The sequence below is a fragment of the Neodiprion fabricii genome, chromosome 4, assembly GCF_021155785.1.
Source record: "Neodiprion fabricii isolate iyNeoFabr1 chromosome 4, iyNeoFabr1.1, whole genome shotgun sequence".
NCBI lineage: Eukaryota > Metazoa > Arthropoda > Insecta > Hymenoptera > Diprionidae > Neodiprion > Neodiprion fabricii.
Window position 1 is genome coordinate 41633160 of NC_060242.1, and position 20015 is coordinate 41653174.

General features: G+C 42.4%; 1 protein-coding gene across 5 annotated transcripts in view; it reads left to right on the plus strand.

The window, feature by feature from the left end:
• LOC124181383 overlaps positions 1 to 20015 on the plus strand; it is a 106790-nt gene that overhangs the window by 23064 nt on the left and 63711 nt on the right. The gene's annotated exons all lie outside the window — the stretch shown is intronic.

Genomic DNA, 20015 nt, shown 5'->3' on the forward strand with positions numbered 1-20015 from the left:
TCCTGAATTCCTGTACAACAGAGCGACTCGCCGTCGAAAATTGAACCCTGTCCGTTCGTTTGTTTATTTAATATAGGAAGGAAAAGGTGAGTTTGCTAGGTCGGTAAAGGCAGACATACCACATGACCTTAATTGTGATTCGCGCAGTTGGTTCAAAGTTCGTTCAAACCACGTGTTCATTGGCGAGAAACCGCGATCAAATTTACCGCGTTTGTTTTACGAATGGTCTTCGAACCCTGTACGGGGGTTGCTTGATTAGAAATTCTACGCCAGTAGCGAGGGTGGGAGTCAAAACTTGGAAGGATCAATATTTCGAATGGCCTATACATCGAAATTTCAATTACGCGAAAGTAAAATAACGAAAGATAAATCGTTGGACATCTTGATTTTCGAAAGTGTTAGGTACTGATCAGAATGACGTATGATCGGTGACTATTTCGAAAATCAAGATTTCGATATCTTGTTTTCGCATGTTTGAAATTTCGAAATGTTCACCCTACTAAGTTTTGACCCTCACCAAGTAGCGGGCGAATGATGTAACAGCGTTGTACGAACCTTGATGGTTTCCGGGGGTGGAACGCCGCCTGGTCTCGGTCATGGTTCCCATGGGGTGTCCGCAGCCTTGCGGTTTCCCGGGCGTGTTTCTCCTTCTCCGACTCGGCCATAACCCTCGCTCCGCTGTCCGATGATATTTATTGGCACGGTCCGAGGCGTAATTCATGAATCCATTCAATACGCGAGCTTAGCGCCCACTTCAGAGCAAAGCAAAGCCTGTCGATACCTCGGATAACAAGCGTGTCGCTTGCCCGACACTGAACCGTGATATAGAACGCCGAGCGTAAGTATACTTATGACTAGGTATCTCAAACAAGGTTGCCACCGACTTCGGCTCGCTTCCTTATCTCGATAAGCGGACGCGACGGCGATGCGGATCAGCCGTCTAACGGACTACGTCTTAAATTCTTTCGTTTCAACCTTTTTCTACGATTCATTTTTACAACATTGCAAACAAAAACTCAGCTCTGGATTTCCTTTCACCGCTGTTAGTCTCCCTTAATTGACGAACACTTTTACGCTCCCTCTTTTGCAAAAAGGGAGTTGAATGGTTCACTGCGACTCGAGCGTCGACAGAAGTGGAGCTCAAGAGCAAGAAGGAAAATGCCCGGAGTGAAATTCTGCGTAATTAATTCTTTCTCTAGCTGCTCGTCGGGTCTCAACGAGACAATCTTGAATCCGAGTATTGATTCCCTCACATTTTATATTCTCTTCTTACCTCGCTCGAGCTGAGTTTTTATTTCAAAATACGTTCTCACACCTGCCTCTGTCCGCTTGTAATTCAATTTCCCACCTGATATCAGAAAGATACTATGCATTTTTCGACACCGCCTGACCGCTCGTTTACTACTGATTATGTAAGATTACAATTGTACAGGTGATTCGACGATCGAGTAACAACGGCCGATAATAGTCGAACAGATGACAACGTGGTTTCGTCGCGATCACAGGCTACATGCCTTCCGGTTGCGCTCTGCCCGACGTTTTTTGACGCTGTAATTCGTTGAACAATCAGCTCGCGATAAAAGTGATAAAGTTTCAACACGCCGCGGAACGTGTACTCGCTGTATGCCAGTCAAGTGGATCCAATCGACCTGGACCATCTGCTCGATCGAATCGACTCTGTGGTTTCGTGATAATATCCAGTAGTGTTCGCGATAGACTGTGTCAAGTGTTATTTATATTCTCTCTCTATTATCTCGGTCTCACTTGTGGTAGGTACGAATTTTCAGTATCAATTACACCTCCATTCTTTTCATACTTGATCGTTTCCTCGTCTCAATTCGCTTTCATCGAGTTTACACTTATTCAAACATTTATTGCATGGCGGTATGAAAATTTTTGACGACCATCCTTTTTGTTGTTAATTGTATTTTCAGCAAATCCTCAACATGACATCACGTCAAATTTACGAAATAAGCACGTTGTTTCTTGTCCTTTAGTTGATATTTTTTCCATACGTAGGAATTCATTTTCTTCAGATGTTTTTTAATAAGGTAACTTATAACACTTGCTTCGTTCGAATCCAGCTTAACTAGACAGATTACACGTACTTATTTATCTAATCTAATCCGCAATTGAATTATAGCCGAGCATAAGTCTGCCTGTCACTAAGTGATGCGTATTTCTCACAGTTATGAAATTGGCGAAACACATGGAGATAAGCTTTCTTCTTACCCTATCGGAAAGAAAACTGTCTTCTTTTACAGTTCACCTATTAAAAATTTCGAATTTTCTCGCATCGTAATATTGTGACTACGTATCGTGGCCTTTCGCGAATGTGATGAAAATTTTTTTATATGGTGCAGATTACTGAATTTATTGTCTATACTAAAATCACAGAGTCCATGTGTACGGAAATTTACAATCCTGCGTGTGTTTGTCAGCGGAATCTCTTTAAAGTGAAATAAATAATGATTGGATTATCTTATAGTCACATGAATTACTGGATGTGCCGTTTCATCGAACTAGATGCTCCTAAATGTCCACGTTGTAGACAGAAACGTGATTTATATTACAACGGTTACAAAATTGACCCCTGCGATATCTGTCAGTCGTATTTATGAATGCTGTTCAATCACTCTTTCTGACAATCCCCAATAAAGCACAACCTTGTCCCAGAGTGTTTTATGCGCAGGTTGTCCTTAAAAGATGTAGCGGAAAAATGGCGAAAACCTTCGTCACGAAAAATTTCATCGAGATATTCCCACCGGAAATGTGTCAATCCTCCCGAAGCCGGCGAGTCCGTATCCCACAAATAGACAGTGTATAGCAAGATGGTAATTCAGGGAAATCCAAACGATCATCTACCACTTTGGCACGACCTGTGCCAGGAAATCGTTTCCACTTTCTGATCCTTTGTTGTGCGAGCCTCAAAGCCGATCGAGGGAAACCAGACCCAAATATCCCCAACGAGATAAAGATTTCATGAGGGAGTAGAAAGAGTGGATGTTGTGAATCTAACGCGAAAATCCGCTCTCACATTATTGGTCAAACTGTGACAATTGAGGATGAAGCTTCGGAATTACCGTGGCTGCAGATTTAATGACTAGATAAAGTCTCTGCGGTATTATGAAAATATATCCTGCAGATACGTTATCCAAAACCGTTTCAGCCTTCCCGAAATCAGAGGGAATTTTCATCCTCGAGCGATAGTGATCGTTGGCTCTTGGATAGCACGGGTCTGTTCTAAAGGTTGCTTACAGAAAATTAGTTGAGTTCATTATCTGGTCGTTATCTCATTCGGAGCTTCGTTATCGTAGTGTCCAGTGGTCCTGGAAGTCCTTGAGGTCCTGGAAATGTCTTTGAATTTTTGACGGATTTTTTTACTGGACACCATGGTTATACCCAAAGACGGAGGAGGCTGGTATTATTCACTTAGTTTTTCCAAAGTGTGCAGCAAGTGGAATTTTCGGATCACATCATCGAGGACAAAGTGCGAGTAGCTGCAGCTCATATCAGCATGGGACAGGGAAACTTGAATCCAACAATCACACGTACCTCCATTGTACCAATGCAAGTATCCTCTTTTTCGTTTTTCTCAAAGTATTCAAAACTGAATCCTTCATTTTGGAGTTGCGACAAGTAGAAAACGTTCGGAATGGAGGCATTCCGACGTAGACGTGTTTCTTGTAAGCACGTTTCAGACGGCCCTGCTACCAATTTCTTTATAAAGAATCTTCACATATCTGTAGCTTATGAAGGAAGACGTGTCACCCTGGGATACAGTCTCCTTTATCACCGTTCTCGGTCCCTTGTAGTGAAGAGTACTCGTGCATGATGTCGTGAAAAATTGCGAAATAGTTCGCAATCCAATATTTCTCTCCGCACGTGGATTTTTCCACCCGATACACGTTGTCCAGCCAGTGTTCAGGGTCGAAGGGACAATTTAGTCTTCCGGAAATTAAAAATCACTCCAGGCCAACTGCAAGTGCAGTTTGATCAGAAACATCCCGTGAACAACTGATCAATTGTTATCGTTAGTGCCGTATGTCTCTCTCTCTCTCTCTCTCTCTCTCTCTATATATATATGTATATATATATATATGTATGTATGTATGTATATATATATACATAGGTATATATTTCTCCGGTGGTCCTTGAGGCCGATGGTTTCCATGACTATTGGCGAAGACATCGATCGCCTTTAACGCTCTTCTTGCCGAGAAGGGTTACGGTTACCTAGATTTTACCTGCAGGCGCATAGCGGTCGCTGGATCAATCTTCACCCTCGTCCTCGTCCTCGTCTTCGGTCTGCTCTCGCTCGCGCTGACATCTATTGGCTTCCATTCATCACTCTCGTCGGCTTACGTGCTTTCCTCTGTAAGCCTCGACTCGAGAGAGTGCAAAAACGCTCAATGACCTTTTCTGACGCAGCTATAGGTCTCCAGGCAGAGGTATTGTTATTGGCGAGCAGGTGTATCGGCCTCGAAGTAATACGAACACAACGGAGAAGCTTCCCCTTTCGAAAAGCTTTGCCCCGCTGTCTTTTCTCCTTCATTATTGACCTGAAATTTTGCAATTTCTACCAAAATCGAAACAATTTGTAGAACAGAAGTTCTATTTTTTCAATCCTCCAACTGTGAGCATCGAATCCCGGCTTAGATGTCCGTGGACAAAGTTTAATTAGAGAAAAATCTGGATTCATTGAGTCCGGATGATTAATGCGTTCGTTGAAACGATCTGAGAAAAAGCTGGATTGGCTGGATACGGTGCTGCCGGAGGCCCTTGGTACTTATTAATTACTTTACGATAATATAATGATCAATTAACCACCTCCGAGCAGCTTCGGGAATCCCTCAGGCACCTTACCACTTTAACAGCTTGGGCTGCGGTTCCAGCAGTGGTCGCTTTTTCGGTTGACCGACAGCGTCCTGTGGTTAATAGTCGCGGTGAAGCCCTCATATTTCAGAAAACCATTTTTAGTCTGGTAAACGGCCGCATAACTGTGCAGCCGTTTCGGGAAAATGAAGGTTAACGTTCAATATCCAATTTGCAATTTGCCTCAGCTGATTTTAGACCCTTGTGGTTTGGTATAAAAATATCCTGACCCAGTTCCTCCATCCTGTTTCTTCTTTCCGAACGTTCTCTGCAGTAAATAGGATTATTAAGCCTCTCTGGTACAGCCTCTCATACATGAGACACCTTTTTAGAATCGGATTCAAGATTGACATTCAATTTCTGAGATATAGCTGTTTTTTTTTCCATAATTAGACGTCTAAGATGTCAATGTTGTGTAAGTAACGTGGAAGTTTCCATAGGTGTAAGCGACCAGGGTTAAGGACCATGAGAGCTTCGAAAAGACTTGCGATTATACATTATCGCGTGTCGTACCACATGTAAGTTTTAATTACTCGGAACACGCGGAGTCCACTTTTAATGCGTTGGAAAGAATAATACCCCGCGTACACATAACGAGACAAGAAAGAGAACAAGAAGGTCAGCGTCTCCGGTGTAATGAATTTAACGGGCACGAGATTACCGGCCCTTGGCAATTTTTACAACGTGGCTAACAGACCCCTCGCAATACCCTCTAGTAGTATAATAAATTTTCCAGGGAGACTTGCATTGTAGATCTGGATCTCGTGCCAGGATAGCGTGACGCGCTTACTCGGCTTGGGGGTAAGCAGGAGCAGGAGGGTTGCTCCGGTTGGTTTAAGTCTCGTTGGGTTGTAGGTGGCGGTCGAGTCTAGCGACGTCAGACCCAGGCGGGAGAAAGGCTTTGCGAAGAAGGATGAGGAGGAGCCGGAGGATCGTTTCACCGAGCGGTTTTCTTGCGCGGACGAGGGTTTACCATCGCCGACGTTTCGTCAGGATTCTGCCGTTAATTCGTTCGAAAAAATGGTAGAATGACCACGCGATGAATGAAATACCGGATGTGTAAAGAGGGTGAAACGCATTGGGTCGTCTCCCTTTCTTCTTGTTTCTGGTGATCTTGTTCTGCGCTTCACGTCCGTGTCCAACTACGAGGCTGAAGTTGGTAACGTTAACGTATCGAAACGTTGAAGGGGTAGTCTGACATTTCAATGACTTTTCTTAACAATTTTTTTTCTCAGTTAAATTTATTTCATAATTTCAAACTTTTTACGCATAAAAGATGAAGTTATAAAGTAAGGCGGACATTTTTTTTGTTCGTTTTTGATCGTAAATCTCGCTGGTATGGCTGCCTGAAGTTACCCCGGTTTAAATCTGGCCGACACGATATCCCAACTTTCATCCATCCGAAAAACAAGAGATCATCAAAGTGTTCATTTGACGCTATCGTGTGAAGCACCATCAATATTACTAATCAATATTTGAACCATTGTTTCAACAATTTAAGTTGAAAAAAGAGGTCTAAAATTTGAAAAATCCGCCATTACTTTTTGCTTCAGACGATAGCGACTAGTGTACTTTTTGATAATCTCTTTTTTTGTTTTCTTCAGTTGCATGCAAGCTGAGAGCGAGATCAATGATTAAAACCGAAGAAAAAAATTTCCGCATTACCTTGCAACTTTCTTTTTATGTGTTAAAAATTTGAGATTATAAAATGAATCTTACCACGACGAAAAATAATGATTGAAAAATGTTGTTGAAATGTGAGACTACCCCTTGAAACAAAAAATTACTACTTCGCGCCTTTGGAATAACTGAAGAAGTTGAATTTATAAAATCTGAATTTGTCGATGGCGTATGAACAACGGTTGAGTAAATTGCAGTTAATCCTAAATTTGCAAAATAACGAATTTTTTCTAAAGATTACAATAACGTTACAAACATCAGCTTGATTTTGCCTCTTTAGTCAGTATTCAAGGTGTTTTTCCTCATATCTCGACGGAGTTGTTCCGTATTGCAGTTACACCCGCATGATGTTTCATGATCGATAATTAATAGCTATATTCCTGCGTACCGGTCCCTGAGAAAGTACCCAACCATTTTATATCAAGGTTTCGTAAAATTTTCCAGGCGTTCAATACGATTTCACACATCATTACGCATCTTACAAGCATTTCACATCATTCCATTGTATTTCATATAAGACTTTCCCAACCATTTTACAAGTAGATACCGATAATCGCGAGGCGACTGTCAGGAAAGAGAGTGAAAAAGGGGGAAACGGCGATTCTCAGCGTCTGGCGTCGCGACCGTCGGAGCGATTCCTCGATCGTACGACTGACAATAGGCAAGGTAATTCCGACGCCGTGCTTTTATGTACACACCGAAAGGAGGACGGAAATTCTCATCACGTTCCAACTCGGTGCTAGTTCTCTCGCTCACTTTGCTCCGTATTATGTACAGATAGAGCGACGAGGCGAGGTGGTTTATTCCACTCACTGGATTGTTTAGACCTCACCGATTACGAGTTGGGTTTCGCCCATTTGTCGCGAGATTATCGCGATACATCCTGATTACACGCTTCTTCTTCTCCTCTTCGCTGTCTGTAGGAATCGGGAACAAACGTTCCTCCCTCCCTCAAATTATCAACTTAACGAATTTTCTCGAATCTTGTTCACGATAATTCCGAGTAAATGTACTAGGACTTCCCTAGTTACTTAGGAAATTCCCTCATCCCCATTTTGACCTATTGTTACGGACACTCGCTGGTGTCGCGAAAAGATGTGTTGACCTCGATGCGATGAATAATTTTAATGCAATTTCCGTTTTGAAATGTTGCAAGCAACGCAATAATTGATACATCAAAGCTCAGCTTTGAATGAAATCGTGGAAAGCTTGTAGTTGGCGAGAAATGAGCGTGAACATCGGTCGTAAGACTATACATATAATGATATAACGTAGGCGACAATAATTAACGTCGTTTCAAGCTAATAATTATAAGCTGATAGCGGTTTAATTACGAGAACCGTTTCTTCATAACAGCTACTTATTATTGCGATCACGGCATCGGCGAGTAGTTTATGCGTGTTTATAATACGAATTGTTTTATTAATTTACCGATTGTATCGACGATTATTTATTCATCGACGCACGATCGTGCTTCGGCTTATTGCTTTGTATCGAGGAATTTTCAACAATGATAATAACAATCGTAAGTACCCAGCAACCCTCACGCGTCGCGCGTCAATATATTGTAAGAAAAGAAGTTTGACCGCCTGCGAAGCAGTTCGCTAATTAGTTCGTGCGTATGCTTTCGCACGCGTACTTAACGATCTTTTTCAAACAATTAATTATTTATTATACCGGCTGAGCGAACGGCTCAACATGTTTGTCGTGGATAATATCTTTCGTGCTCATTGTGAATTCCAATTCTCCCAGCTGTAGATAATTATTATATTAACAGTTATCATCTGCAACATAATAGCAGTTACCGTAACTGACGGTATAAAATACTTGCGAATTTTGTAATGAAAAATTCAAGCCCGTGATTGAAATTAGTAATATCGAAAATAATTACTTACCCTCGGATGTTGTTGAATGAGGAAAAATAAAACGGAAATAATATATCTAATAAGAGAAACTTTGTTCAGTGAACTATTAATTAGTATTTTAATTCATAATTATATTTCATGACGTCCGGAGACACTTTCAGAAACTCATTCGGCTGCCAGGAAACTTTGTGCCAAGAATAATTTATTCCTCAGGGAAACGGTCTCTCCCCTTAATTGATCCCCCGACCCCCCCTCCCCCCTTCTCCCTTTTTCTCTCTGCCTCCCTTTTCTCACTTTTTCTCTTGCTTGTCTCAACCCTAAAACGTAATCGACTATCATTCTTCATCGAGTTCTGCTAATTTATTTATTGGACTGTACGTCACTTGCACGATGACAGTTCAAGTTCCTCTTTTTTTTCCTCTAATAGCTTTGCGGAAATCATGCAGTATTCACAATTCCAGAAGACCACCCACCTGTAATAATCAATTTAAGACGGTTACTTCGTCCAGTCATATTTTAATTGCTGCCGTCAAGACGATTCTTACGGACATGAGGTTCGGGACTGGAACTCGTTAAACATCCATCGGCTCTTCGACGACATATAAATCGTTTGGTAGCCTCAATTTTCGCGCCCATCTGTTACCACCTTCAGAATACATTCAGCCATCATACTCTATACGCGTTTTACCTTTTGCTATTCTACGTTAAGCAGCGGTAATTAAACTGTTTTGAGTTGTCTTGGTCGCAGGAAACGAACTTCGTTCAGTCACGTTGCAAAGTTTGAAATGGTATGCTTATGAGGATTTGATACTTGCCGCGGATGTCTCCAGGCGTGAAATTTCGCGGAATTTTGAATTTCGCGACGTTTCGAAAGGTTGCGCATTATCATACGCGACAGTTCTGAAATGAATTCTCTACTTCTTCCACACCTAACGGAGAAACTCCAAGCGCGTTGAAGAATGTCTGGAAAAATTTTGATTGTAACAGAAAGGGTGGAAATAAGAAAAAAGGCATTAAATTGGTTGGCAGGCTGGTGATTTAGGGGAGAGGCTTTATACGCCTGGGAAATGTTTGTAATGTAAAAGTTTTCCCGTGGATGATATTCCTCTTCCTTTTGAACCCCGCGGGTTGTTCGTTGTCATCCTCACCTCCTTTTCCGGAGACACTCATAGCCGGCGGCCTGATTTTTCCAAATCCGTTTCTCTTCTCTCCTCGGTCTGAATGTTGTGAAATGCTTTTTGTTTCTGGTAAAATGATTCAGTGAAATCGTACACTGACACGACACATATCTTCTCTTCTACCATTTATACCAAGACACAGAATGATCTCTTCATAAGACGCCTGGTCATGCCTGAAAATATGTTATTACTCGATTTTGTCATCAATTTCTCACAACCACCCGAGCACTCGGATATGGCTTCTAGGCATGGCAGATCCTGTATCCAGGTGCGTGTTGAGCCCATCTTATTCCGCGAGAAAGGCAATAAACGTCTTAATCGTGGCGGCTGGGTTCAATTGGTTCAAATTAATTAACCACTATTTGACTCCCTCATTAATCTGATCCACGACTCCCGACCTCGCCGAGTAATATGTCTGCGGGTAATGAATAATTTTAATTGTAGAATCCAATTTATTACCAAACGACAATGACGCGACGCGAATCAGTGCTTATACTTGCCAGTCAAGAGTCTCTAACGATATAATCCGGCATTGGCCATTAAAAGTTTTCGAGAAGCGACGATGCTTGTACAAAGTGGATATCTCAAAGATGAAAGATAGAAATTACATTAGATTGAACTTCAGTTTTGTTTGCCGTGTGTTTTGATTTTTTCATATCTGCGACCGATTTGGGGCGGGGTTGAAATCCCGAATTGGAAAAGTTCCGAAAGCGACTAATTCCGAATTATTTGGCGGCGATGTTTGAAGTAAAGAAATCAAACTTTTACGAAACATCAAAGTTTTGAATGGCAACTCCGAAAAATCGAAGTTCCGAAATTGCGGAAATGAGAAAATTTAAAAATCTGAAACATCGAAATTCCAAATGATCCAAGATTTGCAGTTCCGTGAATTTCTGACTTGGTGAAATTTCACCACTTTCACAGAAACCTGTTCACTCTGATTTTCGGTTTTTCTGATTTTTCACACCCACTTCTTGAGTAAACTACGCTGTGCGAGTATATTTTAATTTTCGGAATTTTGCTTATATCTGTCTATCGGAACTTTACTTCTCGTATCTTTGCTTTGTCGTAACTTCAATTTTCGGAATCTTGCATTTCAGAACTTTGAGCCGCCGGATTTCCATCCGTACGAAACTTTATTGTTTCGCAAAGATTTGATTTCTTTACTTCAAGTTTCGCCACCAAGTATCTCGGGATTAAGCTCCTTCGTAACTTTACAAATTCGAAATTTCAATCCCACCCCACCAATTTCACGTTGAACTCTTACGCGTGAGCAGTGCGTGAATTCAATTTTTCACTCCTTATCCGCTGCTACACGTAACCCTGAGTAGTCGGACCGTCTTAAATAAATTTCTTTCGTCGCACGTTGGCCAGGAAGTTGAATAAGCGAATGGCCAACTTCCGGACGATCTGTGCAGACCCCGTACAGGTCTTTCCGTCAAAGGTGATTGAAGCGGCGCTATTTCTCATCGACAAATCGATCGTATTAGGCTGCGGGTGCCGGTGAACAATAAGCCATCAAGAGATAATTCTGCGATTTGTAGTCGACGATCTACGCTGCACTTACGCACGTCGACGGCGATCTGGGATCCCATGGTTGTGGTGCGCAGCACCAACCACACCACCAGCACCACCACCACCACCAGCACCATGCCATCGCGTTTCTCACATGAATATTGATTCTCTCCTGAGCCAAACCAGCCCTGACACAGTTGGCACGGTTATTCGACGATTGTCCAATCTGGCGAACACGGGTCAACAGGTTGCCTCTTCCCTCGGTCTGGACCACTACGCCAGAAACAAGCTCCGAGATTGGAAAATAGAGGTCAACGGATAGGATAGATCCGGGATGCGAGATGTGGAGAACATATCTTTCCTCTTCTGCGGGCCTCCAGAGCTCAAAACCAGTCAAACAAATTCGCCGGGTATACGATTACTAGCTTAGGAAGGTGTCGCAAATCACTCCTTCCTAGATCCCTGAAGCTAACCGCAAAAATAATTGGTCTTACCCAATTGCTTGGATTCGTTCTTTTCGTTGTGCTCACTTGCTTCAACATTGGACAGAACAAAACCATCTACTTCGTGTGTTTCACAATAGAATGCACGTTGGAATTCACTCATCACGCTGTTGATCGAATTAAATTACCACTCGAAGGTGCCAAATTTCCACAGTTTGACGATTTATATGTATGTATGCGATCCATCTTAGATGTTCAGTCAGTAAAACTACGCTGACGGTGTTCCTTTATATTTTACTTCGCGTATTAAATGCTTCGAGAATCGAGTTTCCTACTGATTGGGATATCATAAGTGCATTGGAATATAACTTAATGGAAAAGCTTGCAATGGAAAACGGACGAAGAAGGTTACGCTCCGTAAACAGCGGAGCTACTCGCTAAAAAAAGGTAGAGAAAAAAGAGCCTGATAAAAATACAGGAGCTGGCTATACCCTTCGTAATGTGGATGAGTATTTTCGTTCTCTTATCTCGACGATAACTCATTTCTTTTTTTGTGCTTTGTTAAACAGACGCTTGTGAATACATTTTTACCACGGTCATAAAAATATCCTTTATGAAATAAGCCAAACAAGGGGAGAGACCGCAAGGTTTTTTTTCCAACTCTTTAGTCTTGACATTGTAAAGTTCCCGAGGAATACTGTGAAGTTGGAGAAAAGAGAGAAAAAAAAACTACAGCCGCACCTTCGACAAATATCCTGCGCCAATGCACATACCGTGAGGTCGTTTTTGTTCCTCTAAAGTATGCGGAGAAATTGAAAAAGTGGTGAACCTTCGGTACGTTGTGACTATTTCTAGCGCTACTGGCTTATACAGACATAGAACCATTACTGAAGCGAGGGATTCTATGATTAAGACCGTTACTCACAATCAGGATAAGAAAGAAAAGGATGTTGAAAAAAAATTATATTACAGCCAAGACCTTCAAAGAATAATCATACTCACCATCAAATTATCACCCCTGTTTACCATAGCGACGCTGACTCTCCCAGTCTCGATAATATTGAAGGTGGTATTAGTCGTCGCCATCTTTATACTCGTGCCGTTCAAATATTTCGATATTTAATCCACCTTAAGAGAGTTTATTCACGACGTCTTTGCTCGCCTGTATAAGGCGGTTCGTTTTCAACGTTTTTTTTTGTTTTCATCAATATGCTAACCGTTGAAAAGGTGGCTTTGCCTGCGTGACATCTATTCCCAGAAAGAGGTCGATTACGTCCGATGAACTCTGTAGCTTTTTTCGAAGCTTGGCGTATTGGGTAGCATCTACTTGTCGAAGTCGCGTTACGTCGCGATTCGGAGTCAGCTGCTCTTTGATCGTCCCGAGAGAGTTTTCGGGCTGACAAAGTATCACGGGAACTTTTTCTCTGTAAATTTATCCCGAAGTCTTCGCAAGATTCCTCAAAGGAGCTGCGACCTACGTCACTCCACTCCGTTTTTCCTCGTAGAGTATCCACGTCGTCAGCCAAGTTAATTCCGAACTAGACTCGAATTTGGCCGGATCCCTCAATTCCAAAAACGACTCTTGGACTCCAGCTAGGGTGAAAAGGTCCTTGAAAAGGCCAGGAAATTGAAGCAAATAAGTGAAATCCTCGCGTGGAAAGAAACACGTCGATGCTCTCCTTCTAAACATACCTCATTGGGCTGAAACGTGTCTACCACTAGGATGCATGCACCTGGGTTCGGACATGCAGAGTCTCGGATTGCTTGTTATTTTGTGACGATCATCTACGTCCTTCAACCTCCGCTACTGCAGTAAAATTCATAGGGCGTGCAAAGTTCCTGCCATGGCCGTCCTTAAAAGGAAAGTACCCCAGGTTGGTCTCTACGATTTGATTTTTTTTGTAATATGTTATAGTAGACTACAAATTAAGTGACATTTATTTTATTTTATCTGCCATTGAAGACTTTAAGGGGGTGATATCACCCTCCAAAGTAAGCTATGTCCAGAGGTGACTTGGAAATTTCACCCACAAGAGCATAATATTTTGCAATCAATCCAACTGGAAAAGTTTTCTCACAACGAGAAATGAAAAATGTTATTTTCTCAATTTAAAAAAAAGAGAACTGTCGAATCGCCCCTTGGTCTACTATAACATATTATAGTAGAAATCAAGTCGGAGAGATCGACCTAGGATACCTTTGTTATTAGTTTCACGGAACTGACGAATGGTCACATTGGTTATAACATACATGGCAGGTTGTCTTCGAGAAAAAAAGTGTAAACATTATTTTCCATAAGAAGATATCTTTGTCGGGGGTTCCGATGTGCGAATTGCGTCGAGCCGCATAGAAGTGGAAAACGCCGAGCAGATGGGCTTCACGTGATAGTAACGTTCTTGACGTCACACAAGCATCCTCGAGGCGAGGGTGGAAGCCGGGTTCAAGGCGAGGGCGTGAATGTCTAGACTCTAGACGTGGTCGCTCATCGCTTTTTTCGCTTCTTTCTTTCGTCGTTCCTAATTTCGGAGATATTTTTATCCGCGAAATCAATAATTATAACTTTTATATTTCCTAGGTGCTATGAATGGCTTCTAGTATACATACATGTATTATATAACAGTACCAGAGATCCGAGAGCACGGTAGTCTAAAACTGGAACAGGCAGTCAAGATTTGGTATCATCCCGGAGCTCATTGTCAGCCCTTGACAACGTTCCACTCTAGTTGACAAAGGGTTATTGTGAAAAAGGACTTCCGCCAAGAAGTTAATTTCGGGACGGTACGTGACACAGCGCAGACGGGGATTCGGATTTCCGACATGTTCCCGATACCGGAGAGCCAATGTTTGAAGAACTTTTGAATTCTGATTCAGAAACAGTTCGAGTTAGCCTTGTGCAGTTAACTGGTTCTTTGGATTGCTATTGATCCAAGGATTCCAAGCGCCTGCGCTCGCAGTGAGAAGTCACCTAGTGCCTCTCTATGCACGCTTGTGAATTTTCCACTTCCATGTTCATTCTACAATTAGCCAGGCGCTAAACGACTGCAGTTCCACCAGCTCCAGGGTACACTGGAGCGTTATTCTCCGGTATTCCACCCGTGCATGTGACCACGTGTGAATGCGTGGCATACACACAAAGCGTTCGTTCCAGGTCTGCTTCGCCATATGCTTTGTCGGGCATATGCAGCGTTTCCCCCTCTTCTCTGGCTCCTTTAATTAAATCTGGTTAATTGTAATTGTGGGTCACGTAACACTGCGGTTCTACCATACTACCCGTATTCCACATGAAAATGGACGTAGCACTTGGCGCGCATCTCTTTTTTTTTCTCTCTGCCTCTACCTCTTTCTTCATTGCCGAATCCCTGCGCAAGTACATTTTTCGTCGCTTTTTTATCATATCGTTATCTTGCAAGGTCACTGAATCAATGGCTGTTGGCGGTTATTATCCAACCCTTATTCTGATCAGCCTGTGCAATGGCCTGGAATTCTCTCACAACAGACTTGGAAAACCTGAAAACTGTTAGTAACGGTATCGTAAAGATGCGTGTTTGAAAAAAATCGTTACTTCGCACCTTAAGGAATGCCTGAAATTTCGTAAGCCATGACAGAGCATACTCATATTTTGCAAAGCTAACTCCTTGAAAGTCATTGTAAAAGTGCGCAATAATAATTTTTCCATAATTTTCCCTCTGATGTTTCGTTACATTCATATATTACTAACTTCGTCCTTATAACTATATTGCATTTGAAGACCATATTTTATCTTCTCACGGTTTTTGCGACTCTTTTCTTCTATATCGAGTTTCGAATAAGCGTTTGAAGCACGATAAACGTGAAAAATCCGTTTCTCTCTGTCAATCCTGGAAACCTGAAATTCTCAAGAAATTCCAAATTCCTCAGCCAGTAGATATCTTCTTCGCTAGAATTTTCCATTCGATACCAGCCCTCAGTTCACCCGACATATACGTGGCGGTTCGCTGTCTAATCTGCTTCCGCTCGTATTTTTCTCTCTCTTTGTTAACGTAGTTCGAAGTTCTGCCGCGGAAAATCCCTGGGGGACGTATTATGCGCATGTATTTAGAGTTTCTTTACTGAACTGGAAATTTACGGTATGTACCGAGTCGTTAAATTGACTGCTTGCAGTAGTACGGTTTGCAACGTTAAACGGGACGAAGGTAGATTAGTCACATCGTTGAAACGCAAAAAGAGCTGCGAGGTTGTTGGGGCTAAAGAGGAATACAAAAGAAGTGAATGGAGAGAGATAGAAGTAGCAGAAAATCAGAAATGAATTTTTGGACCGAACTTGGAATAATAAGTTTTCACGAATGGGACTAAAATGGCACCTTATGCACATGGAAGCTTGCCACCATTTGGCTGGGACAAAATGTAAATTTTAAGAACCATCTCGCCGCCCAAGCCGGCCCGCTCTGCCAAGATCGTTCGAGCAACAGATGGGTCGTATAGATTTATCGTGTACGCCGTTGCGGGTCTTCATCAATTCTCATATTCTCGTGAACATAAAGTGGCAGCTACGAAAAAACTTGCAACTCTACCACATCGAGGCGAGAGTATTGAAAAAGGGGGACATAAGAGAAAAGGGAAGCGAAAAATACTGAAAGAAAGAGAATTATTTTTGCGGTTTGACATAATATCATTCCGCTTTTCTTTCATTCTCCTTACCGAAACCGAAAAAGGTATTAGAGCTGATGTCCCGAGGAGCTGATCCTACTTTACTCTGAATTTCGAGGACTTTCCCTGTAACGAGGCCAATCGCATTTCGCCTTCTAAGTCACGTCGTTTTATCCTCGCATGTTGGTCTCGATGCCAAGGGACTGCAGAAATACCTGCACGGCAGTAAAGCATATGTTGAAATGTTGAACGAAAAGTCGATCAGGCGACAGCGCGTGACGTACGTTAGGTCATTTCCGGCTTATTTCAGAACCAGCTGCCGTCAAAATCCCGAGCAGTCAGTTAGCAAAAAGTGAAACGAAAAGTGACAATCATAATGTAGAAAAAAGTCAGAAACATACGGAACATCACCTACTACTGGGTCAGAATGATGTATCGTTTCGCTATAAAGCTGTTGTATGTTACCAAATGTGCAAGGAATTTATAATTCAACATCACAGTGTGACTAATTAGACGGCTTGCAAGTAAACATGATTATCTTACCACGTTATGTGTAACTGCCGGTGTTATTCTTCAATTCATGGTACTCTCCTTATTTCATCTCCTTACCAATCGAGATCCAAGAGATCCCTGAGCGAGCTCAGTTTGCTCAGGGTACGTGTTCATATTTGCAGATGGTTTGCAATGGGTTAAGGGAGCGCGGTTGATCCTGAATTACACGAATCGTTAACAGCCATAGAATATTCTGAGCTGTCTGATCCCTGCGCTACGCCCAGTTTGATTACCAGAAAGTTCACCATTAAAGGGTGTAGATCCAGTATAGATGTCCACCACAGGTGGCGCTTACCACACATCTTCGGGCTATTTTTTATTCGTCGACGAGTCGGTCAGGACCGAGAGATTGTTGATGTAACGTGCAATCTTCTCAAAAACCTGTGACAGAAATTTACGTACTTTGATAAACATTACGGGACAAATGCGGGCGCTGCAAATTTAGCTCACTTTTCATCAACTCACTTTGCTGGATAGTGAAATATAAGTCTGGGTTGTCGCATTGTTTAATTAGTCCCCAATTCACCGCAAGATGACCCGCGCTTCAATTTACCGTTGAATGTTGGATCGTAGTGGCTCCAATCTACACCCGATCGCCTCAACGCGACGATCTATCGATCATCACACACATCCATGGACATGCAAAAAATGATGTAATAAATCAGGCTGAAGAAGGAATGAGTAGTTGGAAGTGTCGAGAAGAGAAGAAGGTCCGCGGACTGCGATTGGGCTGTTTGTTATAATACGATGCTAAGAGCATCATTTGTATTCAGTCGTCGAGGTGCTTCTGCGGGTTGCGGGTTCCGCTCGTACCGCCACCACAGCCCAGCCTGCTGCTTGACGGTTCGCCGCTGTGCGCTGTTTCTGCTCACAATCAGTGACGTAATGTTCCAACCTTAGGGCGGCGGGGGTACAGCTTGGATGATCTAAAACTATACCTATTTTTGAAAGTTTTTTTTTTTTTTTTAAATTATAAATAATGAAGCCCTTAAACTCAAATTGCTCTAAATGTTGTCATTGTCTTAAAAAAAAACTCCTAACAATAGGGATGATGTTAGACAGTCCAAGCTGTACCCCTCCTTTAAAAGCATACACCTCAAACCGTGGTTTCTCTGCAACGGCAATATTCTCGCTATATGTAAGTCCTAAAACTTTGTCGATCGCTGATGATAACGTCGTCTGTTTGTTCAACTTCACCAAACACCGGTCAAAGTTCAAATCGGCTTACATCGAACCGCAAGTCCATGCTCGCGCATCCCTTCGCTTAAATGAAATTTATCTTTGACCCGAACGGAATGGAAGGTTTCTCAATTGCTCGAAGTATCGTATTGATCGAGTATGGGCAATTCGCAAGGCAGGAATAATCTTCTGTACTAGTACAGAGCTCATCTTCTTATCTTTCGTGTGTTGAGTTTCTTTTCGAATTTTTGGGATTTGTATAGGAGAGTGTTTGTGATAAGACGAATGGTTTCGGTTTGTAAAAAATTTCATCGACACTTCAATTTTCCATTATTGGTATTCTTGTTAGTTGAATTTTTCACCTTTTAATCATGTCCAGCACTCCACTAAAATCCAGGTGAAAAAAACTTTTGACATCCAGGGTGATCAACCGAAATTCACCTCCATCTTACCGTCTTTCAGGCGACGATATTACTTAATGTCCATGAACTTGTCACGTAAATGACTCATGTTTCCATGTTTGGCGATCATCCTGGACCAGCCACGCATCGGGGTTCAGTAAAAGGAGCGATAAGGAGCGTCGTTAACAGGATCTTGGCGGAAAGACCACCTGCAGTTTCGTTCGCAGAGTGGAAATATTTCAAGGGGTCGGCTGTGAATTGAAACCGTTATAAATCCGACCGTGCGAAGTCGAATATATCCGGCTGTCACGCCTGTCACACCCTCATGGCACTCATCGTTTCTCGGCGTTTCTCCTCTTCGCAGTACGACTCGCGGGCTACGGACAAACGCCTCCATTAGCAAAACTCTTATCGAGCAATTTGTAACGGCTTGCCCAGAGACAAGCCTATTTCTCACCCTGTTGTGAAAAAGAATTGGATCATTTTTGGCTCACCGTTGGGGAACTATCTTCTTCTCGAAGAATGTGTACAGCCTCGACCTATTCGCGCCCCGATCAATATCGCGCCTTTGGATTTTCCTGCACGTTTTCAACCGACGCCGAAGGGGGCGGTATGAATTGTTGAACTTTTGCCTGCAACGTCGATAGCCCTTTAAATAATAAATAAAAATATAGGAAAGGGAAATAGATTACTCGAACCGCTACTCGTTGATGAGCAAAGTGAAGAAAATGTAGAGAAAAGCAGACTTTCTACAGGGATTTTCCTTTGTCGGTTGGGCACGTAGTCGTGTGTCTGAGGTCGGGTCGGTCAGTCACCCTGTCTAATTTATGGTACCTAGTCTGATCACGTCCCAAACGATCCTGGGTCAACCTGGGTCATACGGGGTCATCCAAAATGGTCCGGAGAGCCCTTTACTCGGAGAGCAGATGGAAAGAAAAGGACCGTAAGGATGCGTCGTAAATCTAATATTCAAGATAACGCTCATTGATTTCCAGTGATTCCAAGATCCCGAACGAGATAGAGCCCAACAACATATCCGCACAAATGTCGGTCGGGCGAAGTAGTTTCACGTGACATTCCCAATGCGTCAAATCATATTTTTATCCATGTCAAACCGTTCTCCAAAGGAAACGAATTTGTTTCGGAAGCTTAATTATTCTACCTCGACAGGAACGATGATTACAGGCAACGTTGACGACTTCAAAGATATTTCAGCCTCGCATTAATAAGTACCTTCGGCTTTCACCGTACATGCAATGTCTGTGTGATTCGAGCCTTGACCTTTTATTTTTGTGCTTGTTTCTTTTTTTCTCTAATATGGGGCAAACAACAACCTTGGCGAAGGGCAATGGAATGTAACATTCCTTTGAAGACATGCTGTGGCTATCGTTTTGTCTTTCGTGCACTATTGATCAAAAGTTTAAACTCAATTCTTGTTTGGTTAGAACTCTGAACCCAAGACAATAGTCTAATCATAAGCTTCACGACACGTGCAGATACACTTGTACCGAACGTCCGTATTATTGTTGGCGAACAGTTGTACAAACCATATTAGAAAATTAGTCACTTGTTCTTCAATGAATTCACAAACTGGTTGGAGAAATTGACTTCCATCGCTTTAATAACCTCACTGGTGTACAGAAACGATGTGCACTTCACTGATGCCGAATAGCGAACAACTGATTCACCGACTGCAATTTC